At 50.1% G+C, this 6,548-nt stretch overlaps 1 protein-coding gene across 9 annotated transcripts in view; it reads right to left on the bottom strand.

Annotated features, from left to right (window-relative positions):
• Nucleotides 1–6,548, bottom strand: part of MGAT1 (mannosyl (alpha-1,3-)-glycoprotein beta-1,2-N-acetylglucosaminyltransferase) — a 25,501-nt gene that overhangs the window by 6,009 nt on the left and 12,944 nt on the right. The window lies entirely within an intron of this gene.

Here is a 6,548-nt window from a genome sequence, read left to right as displayed (position 1 = left end):
CACCCTCTTACACCGACAGCTCTGCCAGTCACCCTCTTACACCGACAGCTCTGCCAGTCACCCTCTTACACCGACAGCTCTGCCAGTCACCCTCTGCCTCACAGCCTCCTCTCTAATCCTGGTCGAAACCTTGGGCCTCAGATCTAATCTCTGAGGCTCTGGGCTCTCAAACCAGCAGATCTGGCTTAAAAGGGCTGATCCTGAAGGGCGTCTAAAAAGACCTGGATTCTGTCTCCCTCCTGGGGAGATTTCCCCAGCCCCTGCCAGCATTCACCACCACTTGTCTTCTTCCTAGAAACCAACCACCCCCACCGCTCCAGGACATGTCTTCTCAGAAACCTCAAGTCCATTTCCACGTACCTGTGCAATTAAATTCCTATTATGTTAGGGCTCACACACTACAGATCAATTAGATACATGTCATCAAGTGGCGGAGGAATTCAGGCAAACACTGTTTCAGTTGGCCTCACCGCTGTGCCCAGCTGGGGCCACACACATGGATGAAGCTACTCAGAGCTGTGGGCCATATCCCAATATTTGATTTTTAAGAAACTTTATGTGGAAGAAAAGAGTGATGCACAGAAGAGTTTCAGTTTACCTCCTTTTTTTTTTTTTTTTTTGAGACAGAGTCTCAATCTGTCTGTTGCCCAGGCTGGAGTACAGTGGCATGATCATCTCAGGTCATTGCAACCTCTGCCTCCCAAGCTCAAGTGACTTTCTTGCCTCAGCCTCCCGAGTAGCTGGGATTACAGGCGCCTGCCACCATGCCCAGCTACTTTTTGTATTTTTAAGAGAGACGGGGTTTCACCATGTTGGCCAGGCTGGTGTCAAACTCTGACCTCAAGTGATCCACCCTCCTCAGCCTCCCAAAGTGCGGGGATTACAGGTGTGAGCCACGGTGCCCAGCAGAGTTTCAGTTTCTTCTTTGCTCTCCCCTCAGGATGTTGTCCATGTTAGAACTTCCCCTCCAATCTGATGGCCAGGATTCCCTGTCTCCCAACTTCTCGCCTCCTAAATGACAGTGCAAGAAAAAGACTTTATATAACAGGATGGGGATGGAGAAGAGGGACTGAACTCTATTCACCGAAGTGCTGCTCTGCATGGCTTAGAAGGGCGGGGCCACACTGGGCTCAGTGGCTCAAGCCTGTAATCCCAGAGCTTTGGGAGGCCGAAGCAGGCAGATCACCTGAGGTCAGGAGCCTGGCCAACATGGCAAAACCCCATCTCTACTAAAATAAAAATACAAAAATTAGCTGGGTGTGGTGGTGTGCGCCTGTAATCCCAGCTACTTGGAAGGCTGAGACAGGAGAATCCCTTGAACCTGGGAGGCGGAGGTTGCAGTGGGCTGAGATGGCGCCACTGCCTTTTAGCCTGGATGACAGAGCAAGACTCCATCCCAGAAGAAGAAATAAAAAAGGGGGCTAGAGGGATAGCCCGTCCCTGACTTACCAACGACCTGCAAGCCCTTATGGCAAAGCCTCATGGGACCCTCCAGACGACTTCTGCACCCTTTAGATGACTTTTTACTCTTCTCCAAACATTAGAATTTGTGGCCCACACCCACTACCTGACACTTAGGACCTCCTGCCCCACCCTTCTAAGTCATGCAGGTCAAAGCAATCTTCTGACTGGGTTTTTACTTAGCAAATCTGCACACATCTGCAGTGGCTGGAGAGCCCACAGGAAAAGCTGCCCCAGCCCAGCCCTGGCCTCCACTTTAGTGCTTGGACCGCTGTTCTCCACCCCACAACCCTGTGCTTCAAACTTGCTCCTCTTGCTGTAAGAGTACATGACACCCCTATTTCCAGCCCACCTGCTTCTTCACATAGGCTCATCCTGGACCCCAGTGCTATTTTCCTACTGTTTACCCATGTAATTCCTGGGATACGATCCTCAGCTCTGCCTGGAAGTTAGTGCTGTGTGCACACACATGAACCAGGAGTCACACACTCTCTCACAGCTGGCTGTGCCCAAAAGGACAGTCAAGCCCAGACCCTGGCCAGCAGCGGTGACCTGCTCCTCCAGGAAGCACTGCTCAGGTCTGCTCAGGCCACCATCAGGAGAGTGCAGCAGTAACAAAGGAAGCCAGACAGCCCAGAGGCGTCACCCTACGTTTTGTCACATTTCTGAGACTCAAACTGGGTTGCTGTGAAGATCAGATGAGATAAGCCATGTTAGGTGTTTAGAACAGTGCCCGGCATGACCACGTAAATACTGGCCAGTTACTTCACTCCTTTCTCCCCATTCTCTTTGTTCCACTCTACCACACTCCCATCGGGCACCCCAATGGCCAACCCTACCCTTGGGGTCTGTGCATGTGCCCTTGAGCCAGCTCTGCTCTTCCCTATCTTCTTCACCTGGCACACTCTGTCGTGTCTCTGCCAAGATGCCTTCCTTGACGCCTGGGACCACATAAGGTCCACCTACCCTTCACCAACAGCAATGAGCGCAACCACCTGCTCGATTTCTCTCAAGTCCCCTCAGCTGCAAGCTACATGAAGACAGGGATTGGCTCCACCAGCACCACCAAGCCGCTGTGCTAGGGCCCTCAACATTCAGCAGACGTGCCTGGGATCTAAACACATCCACAGTTCCTCAACTGCAACTGCCAAATCCAAGAAGCACTAAAAAACAGAAGTTTTCTAAACTCAATTGGCAGTAAAGCCTCATCCAAGCTCATTTGCTAAAATCTGATCTGATCTAATATGGGGCTATTTATAGTCTTTTATCTCTCCTGCTGTGGTTATTCATACATTTTGCTACAGAAATAAACATGGTGGCTTATGCTGTGCTGCTTCTGATCTTCCACTACAGAGTAAATTCACCAGATCACCTTTTCAAAACCCCAAAAATTCTGAATTCTGAAATACGTCTAGGCCCAAAAACTTCAAAACTGTGAGAATGGAAGTACAAAGTTACTCACTGACTGCTAGCAGCCCGTGTCAAGCCCTCCAGCCCGTTAACCTGAACTCACTCCTTCATAGGAAGGACTGTGTTAAGTCTGGACTCTTGATGTAGTTTCCTAGCTGGTCTACCTGTCACTCATCCTGCTTCCCTCTCACAAACCCTCCCAACAGCAACGGTGCATCCCTCCTGACAAGCACGTCTGGTCACATTAACTTGCCTTAAAGCCATCAGAGGCTGCACAGCCCACCAAATAAAACTCAAACTCATTATGATGACATACAAAGCCCTTCTTACAGACTGGCTCAAACATCCCTTTCCAACCTGACCTCCCACCACCCACCCCAGGGACCCTGCACTCTGGCCTCAGCAGGATGCGTTTTCCCCAATAAGCAAACCTGGACACTGCTGGGTCTTTGCTCCAGCTGGCCCCTCACCCTGAAATCTGGCCCATGGCACCCCCTGCCAGCCGCCCACACATCCTTTCAGGCCACTTCAGGTGACTCCTTCTGCAACATCGCAGACAGAGCCAGGCCTCCCTGTGGCTACACTCCCATAGCACTCTCTCCACACCATAACAGAATCTGTGGCCACACGCACCTGACTCCCACCTTCCTCCTTAGGAAAGAAGACTCTGACTTCTGTGCCCGTCACAGTGCTTGGCACATGCGTGAGGTTCAAGTGGCTAGATGGAAGACTGCTCACACTATTAGCGAAACCAGGGAGAAAGATGGTCAAAGCAGCAGCAAGAGCGTGAAGCGTTACATTTTCCAAAGATGACCGCACATATCCCATTCCATACGCTCTTCTTACAAGTGACAAAGACAGTCCCGGCTCCAGAGCGGAGGGTCTGTGCTCCCTCCCTTTGGTTCTGGGAAGAAGAGATGCTATGTGACTTGGAGACTAACTCATAAAAGGCAGTAGTTTCCACCTGGTCCTCTTAAGATGCTTAATCCTAGGACCCTGCTACACGGACAGGACCCCGCTACACGGACAGGACCCCTCTAGGTATTCCAACTGACAGCCCCAGCTAAGGTCCCAGCTGACAGCCAGCATCAACTGCTGGACACAGGAGACGGCCCTCCAGATTATCCCAGCCCCAGCCATACCTGACTGCAACCGTGTGAAAGACCACAAGCAAGAACCACGTAGCTGAGACGTTAATGAAATGATTCTGTTGCTGTAAGCCACTAAGTTCTGGGGTGATTCATTATGCAGCCAGCAGTACCTGAAGCGATGAGAAAAACAGAATCTAGATAATCTTGACAAGCAGGGCAAGAGTCCTCCCTGTCCTCCGTGCTCAGTTCAAAGTCCAAACACTGAGGCCCTGTCTCCACTCATGCCCCCTTCCTTATTAGATATCTACTCCTGCATAACAAATTACCTCGATATTCAGCGGCTTAAAACAACAGTTATCACTTACTCTTTCTCACAGTTTTTATTGGTCAGAAATGTGGACAGTGCAGCACAGAGGGGAGGCCTGAGGCCTTGCTGAAAGACGCAAAAGTTGAAGGCTAGACTCCCCTGGAGGCTCTCAGGTCTCTCACATGTCTGTAGGATGATGTTGGCAGCAGCTGAGACATTACTGGCAGGGGTGCTCGCTAGAACCCCTCTATGTGGCCTGGAAATGTACTGGAAGTGGTGGCTGCATTCCAAAGGTGAGTGTTCCAAGAAAGCGAGCAAGCCAGGTGAAGGTGTATCCTGCTCCTGATTCAGCCTCAGATCAGGTCTGTCTTACTCACTGGTCAAGGGAACCACAAGTTCCTATCCACATTCACGGGGAGAGAATCACAAACCCCACCACTGGGTGGGAAGTGGACAATGTCAAACGGTAACTACATGTGGAAGGGGATACTTACGGGTGAGGCCCTTTAGGGAAAATACAATCTGCTACACCTTCCTTTTTAAGTAGAACAACTGTCCTTGATCCTGACCTGAGTTCCTAACGATATCATTATGAGACTGGCATGCAAGGCACAGACTCAAAACTGACTTCCATTTTCTAGAGTTTTCACAACTCCTTTAGGGAAGTGACACAGCCAATCCACACCACCAAGTACAAAGACACCAGGGTGGGAGATGAGAAGTGTGTCTTTTCAGCACCAAACCCTTCGGCCAAAACCCAGGTGGCTCTGGGTGGGTGCTACCCACCCCTACGGGGCTCACTCAGTTTCTGAATCATTTGAAGGACTGCCTAGGAGCTGTGAGAGCCTTTCTAACACTCTGATGCCATGGTATTCTCCAGCCTATTTCCTTTATCTGGCAAAAAACGTTTCTTAAACAGCAAGTGAACACCAGACAGTCAACTTCCAATCATGAGCAATAAGAGAGAAGTTATATTTAGCTTTAAAATTAAGTATAGAAGTGGAAGAAATGGTAACAGATTTTCCCTTCTATCTCTGCTTTGCTTAATGTTAAAAAGCACTACGTAAAAATTCCAGAAAATATAGACATGTCACAGATAATGGAAATCTAACTGAACTACTTTCATGTTCATTCTTAGACCTTGGCTGGACTCCTGTATCATGTACCAGGCCCATAATTTCAGGACGGAAAAAAAAAAGAAAGGTGGTCAGAGAAGATACACTAAATAATTCAAAGGTTTAGAGAATAAGACCTAGGAGGGAAAGGATACAGGTTATTCATCCTGGAAAAGAAGAGCTAAATACAAGTGCCACAAAAGGCATGAGGCCTGGGATTCAGGCGATCCAGCCAGCAAGCAAGGCAACTTTGGACAAGTCACTTGACCCACTCGTACCTTAGTTCTCTCATCTACAAGGTGACGGGTTGATTTGGTTCATCACAAGGTACCAGTGCCTGGATACTGAGGATAGTGACAATTTCCCTAATGCCCCAAACAGTAATGAGTTTCCCTTGTTACACAGGCCACTGAGGTCAGACACACTGCAGTGCTTTTAACAGTGAGAATAAGACACAGAAGCAGGGATATGGGTGAGCCCAATGGTCCCCGGAATTGGGAAGGACCAGGACCCAGTGATTCCTGATGGAAGGCAGACCCTGGATGATGTGAGCATGTAAGAGCAAAGGCTACATGGCCTGAAAAAATATTGTAAAAGACGGAAAATAAAGTTGGACAACTTCTCAGCCAGTGATGTTCTAAAACAAAACAGTAGACCCGCTACAGCAGCAAGGGTTAACCAAAGTGAAGCTTCAGCCTTGCGGGAGACAGAGCCGGCCAGCCACAGCCCCTCTACTAGAGTTTACCAGACGCGGGCACTGCACGTCCCGGGGCTCTCTACTCCACACACGTTAGCAAACAGGTAGGAAGAAAAGTTTTCTTGCCAATTTATTATACATATTTTTCAACACTGAGTCAACATTTCCTTTCTGCCGAGGAGAATCCACCTCTATTAACTTGGGGAAAGGATGCTGGAGTGAGGCTGGGGGAAAGGCCACCTCCCCCGTCTCGCTCCGCAAACCCTCCGGGCACTCCCACCCCCTCCCTGCCCCGCACCCACGGACGCCCTGGGCCGAGTTTCACAACATCCTCCCCAGTCCGCGGAGCCCTCCCTCCCTCCAACAGCTGGAGGCCCGGGATTCCGAAAGCAAAGCGGAGTTCCACCCTCCCGGCTCGGGAAGGACTAAGGCGCAGCTGGGACCGGGTCGGCCCGGGCCGCTCCCCA

Source organism: Mandrillus leucophaeus, unplaced genomic scaffold (genome assembly GCF_000951045.1).
Source record: "Mandrillus leucophaeus isolate KB7577 unplaced genomic scaffold, Mleu.le_1.0 Scaffold170, whole genome shotgun sequence".
Taxonomy (NCBI): domain Eukaryota; kingdom Metazoa; phylum Chordata; class Mammalia; order Primates; family Cercopithecidae; genus Mandrillus; species Mandrillus leucophaeus.
This window is presented reverse-complemented; position numbering and strand designations above follow the sequence as displayed.